At 35.9% G+C, this 13,170-nt stretch overlaps 2 long non-coding RNA genes across 28 annotated transcripts; one reads left to right on the forward strand and one right to left on the reverse strand.

The window, feature by feature from the left end:
- The first annotated feature begins 58 nt into the window (after nt 1-58).
- LOC127699774 (uncharacterized) lies at nt 59-9,041 on the forward strand. 27 transcript variants are annotated; one of them, XR_007981168.1, is made up of 8 exons: nt 768-1,326; nt 2,305-2,506; nt 2,654-2,745; nt 3,705-4,437; nt 5,269-5,617; nt 6,571-6,717; nt 7,012-7,543; nt 8,425-9,041. It is a non-coding gene; the product is annotated as an uncharacterized LOC127699774 (long non-coding RNA). The 27 variants fall into 27 exon arrangements; XR_007981189.1 differs by having other exon boundaries at nt 7,452-7,543; XR_007981186.1 differs by lacking the exon at nt 8,425-9,041 and adding an exon at nt 7,578-7,762 and having other exon boundaries at nt 7,012-7,137.
- On the reverse strand, nt 856-8,936 carry LOC127699779 (uncharacterized). The gene is made up of 3 exons (XR_007981203.1): nt 8,788-8,936; nt 1,389-2,128; nt 856-948 (listed from the first exon to the last, which is right to left on the reverse strand). It is a non-coding gene; the product is annotated as an uncharacterized LOC127699779 (long non-coding RNA).
- Nucleotides 9,042-13,170: the final 4,129 nt, after the last annotated feature.

The following is a 13,170-nucleotide window of genomic DNA, read 5'->3' on the forward strand; positions in this document are numbered from 1 at the left end:
TACTTGAAAAAAAAGTTAACATTTTTTGTAATGTTAAATTCTCTCTTATTATAAGTAGTAGGATAACTATATTTGGTATGTGCGTACCTTGCAAGGTCCTCATGCCCGTCAGACAGTTTTCACTTGACCTCGACCTCATTTAATGGATCAGTGAACAAGGTTAAGTTTTGGTGGTCAAGTCCATATCTCAGATACTATAAGCAATAGGTCTAGTATATTCGGTGTATGGAAGGACTGTAAGGTGTACATGTCCAACTGGTAGGTGTCATCTGACCTTGACCTTGTTTTCATGGTTCAGTGGTTATAGTTAAGTTTTTGTGTTTTGGTCTGTTTTTTGTCGAGCCTAGCTCGACATAGAGATAGTGATCCGGCGGCGGCGGCGGCGGCGGCGTTAGCTTACTTCTTAAAAGCTTTATATTTTAGAAGGTGGAAGGTCTGGATGCTTCATACTTTGTATATGGATGCCTCATGTTACGAAGTTTCCGTCAGTCACATGTCCAATGTCCTTGACCTCATTTTCATGGTTCAGTGACTACTTGAAAAAAAAGTTCAGATTTTTTGTAATGTTAGATTCTCTCTTATTATAAGTAATAGGATAACTATATTTGGTATGTGCGTAACTTGCAAGGTCCTCATGCCCGTCAGACAGTTTTCACTTGACCTCAACCTCATTTCATGGATCAGTGAACAAGGTTAAGTTTTGGTGGTCAAGTCCATATCTCAGATACTATAAGCAATAGGTCTTGTATATTCGGTGTATGGAAGGACTGTAAGGTGTACATGTCCAACTGGCAGGTGTCATCTGACCTTGACCTCATTTTCATGGTTCAGTGGTTATAGTTAAGTTTTGTGTTTTGGTCTGTTTTTCTTATACTGTATGCCATAGGTCTACTTTATTTGGTGTATGGAATGATTGTAAGGTGTACATGTCTAGCGGGCAGGTGTCATCTGACCTTGACCTCATTTTCATGGTTCAGTGGTCAAAGTTAAGTTTTTGAGTTTTGGTCTTTTTTTCTAATACTATATGCAATAGTTCAACTATATTTGGTATGTGCGTACCTTGCAAGGTCCTCATGCCCGTCAGACAGTTTTCACTTGACCTCAACCTCATTTTATGGATCAGTGAACAAGGTTAAGTTTTGGTGGTCAAGTCCATATCTCAGATACTATAAGCAATAGGTCTTGTATATTCGGTGTATGGAAGGACTGTAAAGTGTACATGTCCAACTGGCAGGTGTCATCTGACCTTGACCTCATTTTCATGGTTCAGTGGTTATAGTTAAGTTTTTGTGTTTTGGTCTGTTTTTCTTATACTGTATGCCATAGGTCTACTTTATTTGGTGTATGGAATGATTGTAAGATGTACATGTCTAGCGGGCAGGTGTCACCTGACCTTGACCTCATTTTCATGGTTCAGTGGTCAAAGTTAAGTTTTTGAGTTTTGGTCTTTTTTTCTAATACTATATGCAATAGTTCAACTATATTTGGTATGTGCGTACCTTGCAAGGTCCTCATGCCCGTCAGACAGTTTTCACTTGACCTCGACCTCATTTTATGGATCAGTGAACAAGGTTAAGTTTTGGTGGTCAAGTCCATATCTCAGATACTATAAGCAATAGGTCTTGTATATTCGGTGTATGGAAGGACTGTAAGGTCTACATGTCCAACTGGCAGGTGTCATCTGACCTTGACCTCATTTTCATGGTTCAGTGGTTATAGTTAAGTTTTTGTGTTTTGGTCTGTTTTTCTTATACTGTATGCCATAGGTCTACTATATTTGGTGTATGGAATGATTGTAAGGTGTACATGTCTAGCGGGCAGGTGTCATCTGACCATGACCTCATTTTCATGGTTCAGTGGTCAAAGTTAAGTTTTTTTAGTTTTGGTCTTTTTTTCTAATACTATATGCAATAGTTCAACTATATTTGGTGTATGGAAATATTTTATGATCTATTTGGCAGTCACGCAGGTTTTATTTGACCTTGACCTCATTTTCAAGGTTCATTGCTCAGTGTTAAGTTTTTGTGTTTTGGTCTGTTTTTCTTAAACTATAAGCAATAGGTCAACTATATTTGTTGTATGGAAGAATTGTTAGCTGTACATGCCTGCCTAGCATGGTTCATCTGACCTTGACCTCATTTTCATGGTTCATTGGTCAATGTTTAGTTTACTTGGTTAATGTTAAGTTTATGTGACAGTTGTAATAAAGCTTTATATTTAGGACTATCAACATAATATCAATGATTAGTAAAGAAGGCGAGACATTTCAGCGTGTGCACTCTTGTCTTATACTGTATGCAATAGGTCTACTATATTTGGTGTATGGAATGATTGTAAGGTGTACATGTCTAGCTGGCAGGTGTCATCTGACCTTGACCTCGTTTTCATGGTTCAGTGGTTATAGTTAAGTTTTTGTGTTTTGGTCTGTTTTTCTTATACTGTAAGCAATAGGTCTACTATATTTGGTGTATGGAATGATTGTAAGGTGTACATGTCTAGCTTGCAGGTGTCATCTGACCTTGATCTCGTTTTCATGGTTCAGTGGTTATAGTTAAGTTTTTGTGTTTTGGTCTGTTTTTCTTATACTGTATGCCATAGGTCTACTTTATTTGGTGTATGGAATGATTGTAAGGTGTACATGTCTAGCTGGCAGGTGTCATCTGACCTTGACCTCGTTTTCATGGTTCAGTTGTCAAAGGTAAGTTTTTGAGTTTTGGTCTTTTTTTCTAATACTATATGCAATAGGTCAACTATATTTGGTGTATGGAAATATTTTATGATCTTTATGTCAGTCGCGCAGGTTTTATATGACCTTGACCTCATTTTCATGGTTCATTGCTCAGTGTTAAGTTTTTGTGTTTTGGTCTTAAACTATAAGCAATAGGTCAACTATATTTGTTATATGGAAGAATTGTTAACTGTACATGTCTGCCTGGAATGGTTCATCTGACCTTGACCTCATTTTCATGGTTCATTGGTCAATGTTTAGTTTTTGTCGAGCCTGCGACTTTTGTCGCAGAAAGCGCGACATAGGGATAGTGATCCGGCGGCGGCGGCGGCATTAGCTAACTTCTTAAAAGCTTTATATTTTAGAAGGTAGAAGGTCTGGATGCTTCATACTTTGTATATGGATGCCTCATGATACGAAGTTTCCGTCAGTCACATGTCCAATGTCCTTGACCTCATTTTCATGGTTCAGTGACTACTTGAAAAAAAAGTTCAGATTTTTTGTAATGTTAGATTCTCTCTTATTATAAGTAATAGGATAACTATATTTGGTATGTGCGTACCTTGCAAGGTCCTCATGCCCGTCAGACAGTTTTCACTTGACCTCGACCTCATTTCATGGATCAGTGAACAAGGTTAAGTTTTGGTGGTCAAGTCCATATCTCAGATACTATAAGCAATAGGTCTTGTATATTCGGTGTATGGAAGGACTGTAAGGTGTACATGTCCAACTGGCAGGTGTCATCTGACCTTGACCTCATTTTCATGGTTCAGTGGTTATAGTTAAGTTTTTGTGTTTTGGTCTGTTTTTCTTATCCTGTATGCCATAGGTCTACTATATTTGGTGTATGGAATGATTTTAAGGTGTACATGTCTAGCGGGCAGGTGTCATCTGACCTTGACCTCATTTTCATGGTTCAGTGGTCAAAGTTAAGTTTTTGAGTTTTGGTCTTTTTTTCTTATAATATATGCAATAGTTCAACTATATTTGGTATGTGCGTACCTTGCAAGGTCCTCATGCCCGTCAGACAGTTTTCACTTGACCTTGACCTCATTTCATGGATCAGTGAACAAGGTTAAGTTTTGGTGGTCAAGTCCATATCTCAGATACTATAAGCAATAGGTCTAGTATATTCGGTGTATGGAAGGACTGTAAGGTGTACATGTCCAACTGGCAGGTGTCATCTGACCTTGACCTCATTTTCATGGTTCAGTGGTTATAGTTAAGTTTTTGTGTTTTGGTCTGTTTTTCTTATACTGTATGCCATAGGTCTACTATATTTGGTGTATGGAATGATTGTAAGGTGTACATGTCTAGCGGGCAGGTGTCATCTGACCTTGACCTCATTTTCATGGTTCAGTGGTCAAAGTTAAGTTTTTGAGTTTTGGTCTTTTTTTCTAATACTATATGCAATAGTTCAACTATATTTGGTATGTGCGTACCTTGCAAGGTCCTCATGCCCGTCAGACAGTTTTCACTTGACCTCAACCTCATTTTATGGATCAGTGAACAAGGTTAAGTTTTGGTGGTCAAGTCCATATCTCAGATACTATAAGCAATAGGTCTTGTATATTCGGTGTATGGAAGGACTGTAAAGTGTACATGTCCAACTGGCAGGTGTCATCTGACCTTGACCTCATTTTCATGGTTCAGTGGTTATAGTTAAGTTTTTGTGTTTTGGTCTGTTTTTCTTATACTGTATGCCATAGGTCTACTTTATTTGGTGTATGGAATGATTGTAAGATGTACATGTCTAGCGGGCAGGTGTCATCTGACCTTGACCTCATTTTCATGGTTCAGTGGTCAAAGTTAAGTTTTTGAGTTTTGGTCTTTTTTTCTAATACTATATGCAATAGTTCAACTATATTTGGTATGTGCGTACCTTGCAAGGTCCTCATGCCCGTCAGACAGTTTTCACTTGACCTCGACCTCATTTTAGGGATCAGTGAACAAGGTTAAGTTTTGGTGGTCAAGTCCATATCTCAGATACTATAAGCAATAGGTCTTGTATATTCGGTGTATGGAAGGACTGTAAGGTGTACATGTCCAACTGGCAGGTGTCATCTGATCATGACCTCATTTTCATGGTTCAGTGGTCAAAGTTAAGTTTTTTTAGTTTTGGTCTTTTTTTCTAATACTATATGCAATAGTTCAACTATATTTGGTGTATGGAAATATTTTATGATCTATTTGGCAGTCACGCAGGTTTTATTTGACCTTGACCTCATTTTCAAGGTTCATTGCTCAGTGTTAAGTTTTTGTGTTTTGGTCTGTTTTTCTTAAACTATAAGCAATAGGTCAACTATATTTGTTGTATGGAAGAATTGTTAGCTGTACATGCCTGCCTAGCATGGTTCATCTGACCTTGACCTCATTTTCATGGTTCATTGGTCAATGTTTAGTTTACTTGGTTAATGTTAAGTTTATGTGACAGTTGTAATAAAGCTTTATATTTAGGACTATCAACATAATATCAATGATTAGTAAAGAAGGCGAGACATTTCAGCGTGTGCACTCTTGTCTTATACTGTATGCAATAGGTCTACTATATTTGGTGTATGGAATGATTGTAAGGTGTACATGTCTAGCTGGCAGGTGTCATCTGACCTTGACCTCGTTTTCATGGTTCAGTGGTTATAGTTAAGTTTTTGTGTTTTGGTCTGTTTTTCTTATACTGTAAGCAATAGGTCTACTATATTTGGTGTATGGAATGATTGTAAGGTGTACATGTCTAGCTGGCAGGTGTCATCTGACCTTGACCTCGTTTTCATGGTTCAGTGGTTATAGTTAAGTTTTTGTGTTTTGGTCTGTTTTTCTTATACTGTAAGCAATAGGTCTACTATATTTGGTGTATGGAATGATTGTAAGGTGTACATGTCTAGCTTGCAGGTGTCATCTGACCTTGACCTCGTTTTCATGGTTCAGTGGTTATAGTTAAGTTTTTGTGTTTTGGTCTGTTTTTCTTATACTGTATGCCATAGGTCTACTTTATTTGGTGTATGGAATGATTGTAAGGTGTACATGTCTAGCTGGCAGGTGTCATCTGACCTTGATCTCGTTTTCATGGTTCAGTTGTCAAAGGTAAGTTTTTGAGTTTTGGTCTTTTTTTCTAATACTATATGCAATAGGTCAACTATATTTGGTGTATGGAAATATTTTATGATCTTTATGTCAGTCGCGCAGGTTTTATATGACCTTGACCTCATTTTCACGGTTCATTGCTCAGTGTTAAGTTTTTGTGTTTTGGTCTTAAACTATAAGCAATAGGTCAACTATATTTGTTATATGGAAGAATTGTTAACTGTACATGTCTGCCTGGAATGGTTCATCTGACCTTGACCTCATTTTCATGGTTCATTGGTCAATGTTTAGTTTTTGTCGAGCCTGCGACTTTTGTCGCAGAAAGCGCGACATAGGGATAGTGATCCGGCGGCGGCGTTAGCTAACTTCTTAAAAGCTTTATATTTTAGAAGGTAGAAGGTCTGGATGCTTCATACTTTGTATATGGATGCCTCATGATACGAAGTTTCCGTCAGTCACATGTCCAATGTCCTTGACCTCATTTTCATGGTTCAGTGACTACTTGAAAAAAAAGTTCAGATTTTTTGTAATGTTAGATTCTCTCTTATTATAAGTAATAGGATAACTATATTTGGTATGTGCGTACCTTGCAAGGTCCTCATGCCCGTCAGACAGTTTTCACTTGACCTCGACCTCATTTCATGGATCAGTGAACAAGGTTAAGTTTTGGTGGTCAAGTCCATATCTCAGATACTATAAGCAATAGGTCTAGTATATTCGGTGTATGGAAGGACTGTAAGGTGTACATGTCCAACTGGCAGGTGTCATCTGACCTTGACCTCATTTTCATGGTTCAGTGGTTATAGTTAAGTTTTTGTGTTTTGGTCTGTTTTTCTTATACTGTATGCCATAGGTCTACTATATTTGGTGTATGGAATGATTGTAAGGTGTACATGTCTAGCGGGCAGGTGTCATCTGATCATGACCTCATTTTCATGGTTCAGCGGTCAAAGTTAAGTTTTTTCAGTTTTGGTCTTTTTTTCTAATACTATATGCAATAGTTCAACTATATTTGGTATGTGCGTACCTTGCAAGGTCCTCATGCCCGTCAGACAGTTTTCACTTGACCTTGACCTCATTTCATGGATCAGTGAACAAGGTTAAGTTTTGGTGGTCAAGTCCATATCTCAGATACTATAAGCAATAGGTCTAGTATATTCGGTGTATGGAAGGACTGTAAGGTGTACATGTCCAACTGGCAGGTGTCATCTGACCTTGACCTCATTTTCATGGTTCAGTGGTTATAGTTAAGTTTTTGTGTTTTGGTCTGTTTTTCTTATACTGTATGCCATAGGTCTACTATATTTGGTGTATGGAATGATTGTAAGGTGTACATGTCTAGCGGGCAGGTGTCATCTGACCTTGACCTCATTTTCATGGTTCAGTGGTCAAAGTTAAGTTTTTGAGTTTTGGTCTTTTTTTCTAATACTATATGCAATAGTTCAACTATATTTGGTATGTGCGTACCTTGCAAGGTCCTCATGCCCGTCAGACAGTTTTCACTTGACCTCAACCTCATTTTATGGATCAGTGAACAAGGTTAAGTTTTGGTGGTCAAGTCCATATCTCAGATACTATAAGCAATAGGTCTTGTATATTCGGTGTATGGAAGGACTGTAAAGTGTACATGTCCAACTGGCAGGTGTCATCTGACCTTGACCTCATTTTCATGGTTCAGTGGTTATAGTTAAGTTTTTGTGTTTTGGTCTGTTTTTCTTATACTGTATGCCATAGGTCTACTTTATTTGGTGTATGGAATGATTGTAAGATGTACATGTCTAGCGGGCAGGTGTCATCTGACCTTGACCTCATTTTCATGGTTCAGTGGTCAAAGTTAAGTTTTTGAGTTTTGGTCTTTTTTTCTAATACTATATGCAATAGTTCAACTATATTTGGTATGTGCGTACCTTGCAAGGTCCTCATGCCCGTCAGACAGTTTTCACTTGACCTCGACCTCATTTTAGGGATCAGTGAACAAGGTTAAGTTTTGGTGGTCAAGTCCATATCTCAGATACTATAAGCAATAGGTCTAGTATATTCGGTGTATGGAAGGACTGTAAGGTGTACATGTCCAACTGGCAGGTGTCATCTGACCTTGACCTCATTTTCATGGTTCAGTGGTTATAGTTAAGTTTTTGTGTTTTGGTCTGTTTTTCTTATACTGTATGCCATAGGTCTACTATATTTGGTGTATGGAATGATTGTAAGGTGTACATGTCTAGCGGGCAGGTGTCATCTGACCTTGACCTCATTTTCATGGTTCAGCGGTCAAAGTTAAGTTTTTTCAGTTTTGGTCTTTTTTTCTAATACTATATGCAATAGTTCAACTATATTTGGTATGTGCGTACCTTGCAAGGTCCTCATGCCCGTCAGACAGTTTTCACTTGACCTTGACCTCATTTCATGGATCAGTGAACAAGGTTAAGTTTTGGTGGTCAAGTCCATATCTCAGATACTATAAGCAATAGGTCTAGTATATTTGGTGTATGGAAGGACTGTAAGGTGTACATGTCCAACTGGCAGGTGTCATCTGACCTTGACCTCATTTTCATGGTTTAGTGGTTATAGTTAAGTTTTTGTGTTTTGGTCTGTTTTTCTTATACTGTATGCCATAGGTCTACTATATTTGGTGTATGGAATGATTGTAAGGTGTACATGTCTAGCGGGCAGGTGTCATCTGACCTTGACCTCATTTTCATGGTTCAGTGGTCAAAGTTAAGTTTTTTTCAGTTTTGGTCTTTTTTTCTAATACTATATGCAATAGTTCAACTATATTTGGTGTATGGAAATATTTTATGATCTATTTGGCAGTCACGCAGGTTTTATTTGACCTTGACCTCATTTTTACGGTTCATTGCTCAGTGTTAAGTTTTTGTGTTTTGGTCTGTTTTTCTTAAACTATAAGCAATAGGTCAACTATATTTGTTGTATGGAAGAATTGTTAGCTGTTCATGCCTGCCTAGCATGGTTCATCTGACCTTGACCTCATTTTCATGGTTTATTGGTCAATGTTTAGTTTACTTGGTTAATGTTAAGTTTATGTGACAGTTGTAATAAAGCTTTATATTTAGGACTATCAACATAATATCAATGATTAGTAAAGAAGGCGAGACATTTCAGCGTGTGCACTCTTGTCTTGGTTAATGTTAAGTTTATGTGACAGTTGTAATAAAGCTTTATATTTAGGACTGTCAACATAATATCAATGATTAGTAAAGAAGGCGAGACATTTCAGTGTGTGCACTCTTGTTTACTAATACAGGTAAAAAAATCTGAATGTCTAAGGGACATAACTAAGCCAATATTTTTTTTACCTATACAAGTAAATAAAATTCACTTTTACAAGTATCCTCCAAATTAACTTATATGTGTATATTTTTTTTTACTTCCTCAAGTAAATAAAAATTACTTGTTTAAGTAGTACCCCTGACTGTCTGTGTTTAAAGTTTTTAAAATTTTAATTACTTTCTTAAACTGTCCTTGGTTGGTACCAAACTTGGACAGAAGCTTGTTTATGATCATAAGCTAGTATCTAGAAGGAAATTTTGTAAAAAATAAATCCATTTTTTCCGTATTTTACTTTTAAAGGGACTTAGATTTTCTGCCAGGAAACAACACATTCACTCTGTGGTTAAAGTTTTTAAAATTTTAATAACTTTCTTAAACTATCCTGAATTTGTACCAAACTTGGACAGAAGCTTGTTTATGATCAAAAGCTAGTATCTAGAAGGAAATTTTGTAAAAAATAAATCCATTTTTTCCGTATTTTACTTTTAAAGGGACTTAGATTTTCTGCCAGGAAACAACACATTCACTCTGCATGCTCTGGTTAAAGTTTTTAAAATTTTAATAACTTTCTTATACTATTTTGGATTTGTACCAAACTTGGACAGAAGCTTGTTTATGATCAAATGCTAATATCTAGAAGGAAATTTTGTTTTCTTCCAGTTAACATTACATTCAGTCTGCAGTTATTTAGTTATTAAACATTTATTAGATTCATAAACTATCCTGGATTTTTACCAAACTTGGACAGAAGCTTCTTACAATCAAAAGATAGTATCGAGAGGAATATTTTTATTGATTTACTTCCTCATTTTTGTTGAGCCTGCGATTAACAGAAAAAGTAGGCGAGACACTGGGTTCCGCGGAACCCTTACGAATTTTTGTAACTTCCAGTTATAACTTGTGTGTTAGTGTATAGATCTCTCTGACATTGTACCACAAGGTTCCATATCACAAAGGGAATGCTGGGATTGATTTTGGGGGTAATTGCTTCCAAATTTTAGGAATTAGGGGCCAAAAAGGAAGCATTTTTCTAGTTTCATGACAATAACTTGTGTGTAAGTGTATGGATCTCTCTGACATTGTACCACAAGGTTCCATATCACAAAGGGAATGCTGGGATTGATTTTGGGGGTAATTGCCTCCAAATTTTAGGAATTAGGGGCCAAAAAGGGGCAAAAACATGCATTTTTCTAGTTTCCAGACAATAACTGGTGTGTAAGTGTATGGATCTTTATGAAATTGTACTACAAGATTCCATACCACAAAGGGAAGGCTTGGATTGATTTTGGGGGTAATTGCCTCAAAATTTTACAAATTAGGGGCCATAAAGGGGCAAAAAAACAAGCATTTTTCTAGTTTCAGGACAATAACTTGTGTGTAAGTGTATGGATCTTTATGAAATTGTACTGCAAGGTAATATATCACAAAGGGAAAGCTGGGTTTGAGTTTGGGGGTTAGAATCATAAGGGGGTTCAAAAAATTGAGGAGGGATTTTTTTTTCCTAATTTTCTTTTTTTTTTCTTTAGAAATTTCCATTTTAAGTTGGTTATTTTTTATTTATATATAAAAGCAAATAATAATGATATGGTTTGATTTCATCAAAAATTGACATATTTGGGTTCTTTGATATGCTGAATCTAACCGTGTATTTAGATTCTTAATTTTTGGTCCACTTTTCAAATTGGTCTACATTAAGGTCCAAAGGGGCCAAAATTAAACTTAGTCTGATTTTAACAAAAAATGAATTCTTAGGGTTCTTTGATATGCTGAATCTAACTGTGTATGTATTTTGATTTTGGATATTGGACCATAATAGGTAAATTTAAATTTTTTAAGTTCTTAGACCACATTCATTCTGTGTCAGAAACCTATGCTGTGTCAAATATTGAATCACAATCCAAATTCAGAGCTGTATCAAGCTTTAATGTTGTGTCCATACTTGCCCCAACTGTTCAGGGTTCGACCTCTGCGGTCGTATCAAGCTGCGCCCAGCGGAGCATTTTATTTAATTTAAAATCTGATATCATTGTTTTTACTCCTACCAAGCTACATAATGTAGCTACAAAAATGTACTTATATTTTACTTTACACCAACAAATAAGAATAATACCAAACTTTGTCATGTTTGTAAATACCATATATAATGGTAATCTTAAACATGTTAAATAGATTGATAATAAATCATCTAATCACAAAAAAATATTTCATTTGAAAAATTAATGAAAAATTAATGAATTTTTATTCATGAAAGTAAAAATATTTTGATATATACATTTGAAAAACCATCTAATAATTTTACCAGTATTTAAATAGAAATGGGGTGTGAACAGACCCAGGAGGCAAACGTGTAGGGTGCGAATGTGTTTTGGGAGCAAACAGACCTGAAACCATATGCCATAAACATGATAAACAAGCTTTAACTCCCTACTGGAACATACATGTACATTGTATTTTCTCCAATGTAGTAGGGTTGCCTTCATCCAGGTTGACGTCTACCAAACTTGTCTCTTACAATGTATGTGAAGAGGACTCGGAAACAATAGAATAATTCGTTCATTCATGTTCTGTTCTCGTCTCAGCTGTAGACTATCACTTGCTTGAACTCTCACAAATTATCAATTTTCGCGAAATGTAGGAATGGGTAGTAGAACAATCATAACAAACAATTCACAACTAATATACACCTTATCACTATGGGTGCGCTTGGTTGGCAAGTTTCAGACTATGGGAATGCACGAAATCAACCGGAAGTTCAATAAAACAAGACAGAACTGTGTTTTTAATGCATTCCAAGTGAGCCGAAAAAAGATTAGGTGCAGACAGAATTCAAAATGGCAGAGAAGGGAACTGAAAGGTAAAGATACAATAATCTTTAGCTTTCAGTGAAATAAAAACTGCAAATTGATTATCAGTTGAACTTCAATTAACATAATCAAGGATTTGTATATATAGTAAGACTATACAAATTATTGGTTCAATATATATATAAATATCAACATACTTGATCATATAAGCATTATTTTAAGGGAAATATGCAATAAAACTCTCTTTTTCTGTAAGAATAACATTTTAATGTGGTCGTCTGATGTCTTTTTCGTATAATGATAATCATGACAACTTTGAAGCCAGAATTTTTTATTTGGACACTAAAAAATGTCATGTTTTGTTGGGATAGGCCAAAAGATCCAGCCTACAGAAAAGTGAAGCCAGTTGCAATTATGTCTTGTCACAGGAAAATTCAAATCATTTATTATCATTTCATAAATTCGTATATATTGTTCATGTTGTTATAAATTAAGTAAAATAGAATAAAAGATTAAACAAAAACAATAAGAAACGCAATCTACAATCATGACAATGCCGACTTGTTCGCTTAATTATACCCCACGCAACGAGTTGCGGAGGGTATAATGTTTTTGACCCGTCCGTCTGTCCGTCCGTCAGTCCGTCAGTCCTATTTCTTGTCATCGCAACTCCTCTCAAACCACACAACAGAATTTCACGAAACCTTTTTATACGCCCGTTTACGGGACGTATTATGGTATACCTCTGTCCGTCCGTCCGTCTGTCCGTTGTCAACATGTCAGACATTAACTCAAAAATGCTTTAACCAATTTGCATAAAACTTTGGTGAATTGTTTATATCTATTGACGTGAGCTCCCTTTCGTTTTTTATAAAATTTAGATTTTACATTTCCGAGTTATAGGGTTTTATTCATAAAAAAAGGGGGGATTTTCCAGTTTTCTGATAAAAAATCAAAAATGCTTTCAGCAATTCTTATGAAACTTTAGTGAATTGTTTGTATGTATTGATGTAAGCTCCCTTTAGAATTTTATAAATTTTACATTTTACATTTCCGAGTTATGGGGTTTTATTCATTGAAAAAAGGGGTGATTTTCCAGTTTTCAGACAATTACTCAAAAATGCTGTCACCAATTCTCATGAAACTTTGGTGAATTGTTTATATCTATTGATGTAAGCTCCCTTTTTATTTTCATAAATTTCTAATATGACATTGAGAATTAATTGAACTTTATTTGTTTATAGTCTGACAACAGATTTACTAAGTATT

This window comes from Mytilus californianus, unplaced genomic scaffold, assembly GCF_021869535.1.
Source record: "Mytilus californianus isolate M0D057914Y unplaced genomic scaffold, xbMytCali1.0.p SCAF_40, whole genome shotgun sequence".
NCBI lineage: Eukaryota > Metazoa > Mollusca > Bivalvia > Mytilida > Mytilidae > Mytilus > Mytilus californianus.